Source organism: Penaeus monodon, chromosome 10, assembly GCF_015228065.2.
Source record: "Penaeus monodon isolate SGIC_2016 chromosome 10, NSTDA_Pmon_1, whole genome shotgun sequence".
Taxonomy (NCBI): domain Eukaryota; kingdom Metazoa; phylum Arthropoda; class Malacostraca; order Decapoda; family Penaeidae; genus Penaeus; species Penaeus monodon.
In genome coordinates, this window is record NC_051395.1 from 39,756,645 (window position 1) to 39,757,525 (window position 881).

An 881-nucleotide genomic window follows, 5' to 3' on the forward strand; every position below is an offset into this window, starting at 1 on the left:
ACACAAACACACACAACACACAGACACCACACTACACACATACACACACGACACACACACAACCAACACACACACACACACACACACCACACACACACACACACAACACACCACACCACACACACACACACACACAACACACACCCCACACCCACACAAACAAACAGCAACACACACACACCAACACACCACCACAACACCACACACACACACACACGCAACACACACACACACCAACACACACCAACACACAACACACACACACACAACCACACACACACACACACACACAACACACACACAACCACACACCAACACACACGCAACACACACACACACCACACACACGCAACACACACACACCAAACACACACCACACACACACGCAACACACACACCACACGCAACACCACACACACACACACACACACACACACACACACACACCACACACACACACACACACACCACACACACACACCACAACACACACACCACCACAACACACACACAACACACACAACACACACACACACACACACACACACACACACACACAACACACACACACACCACACAACACACACACACACACACCACACACACAAAACACACACACACACACACCAACACACACACACCCCAAACCCAAAACACAACACCCCACCAACACACAACACACCCCACACACACACACACACACCACACACCACACAACCCACACAACACACCCCACACACACACACACACACCCCAACACACCACACACGCACAAACACACACACCGCACACACACCACACACACCACCACCACAACACACACCCCAACCCAACACACCCCAAAACCACACAACCACACACCACACACACCACACCAACAC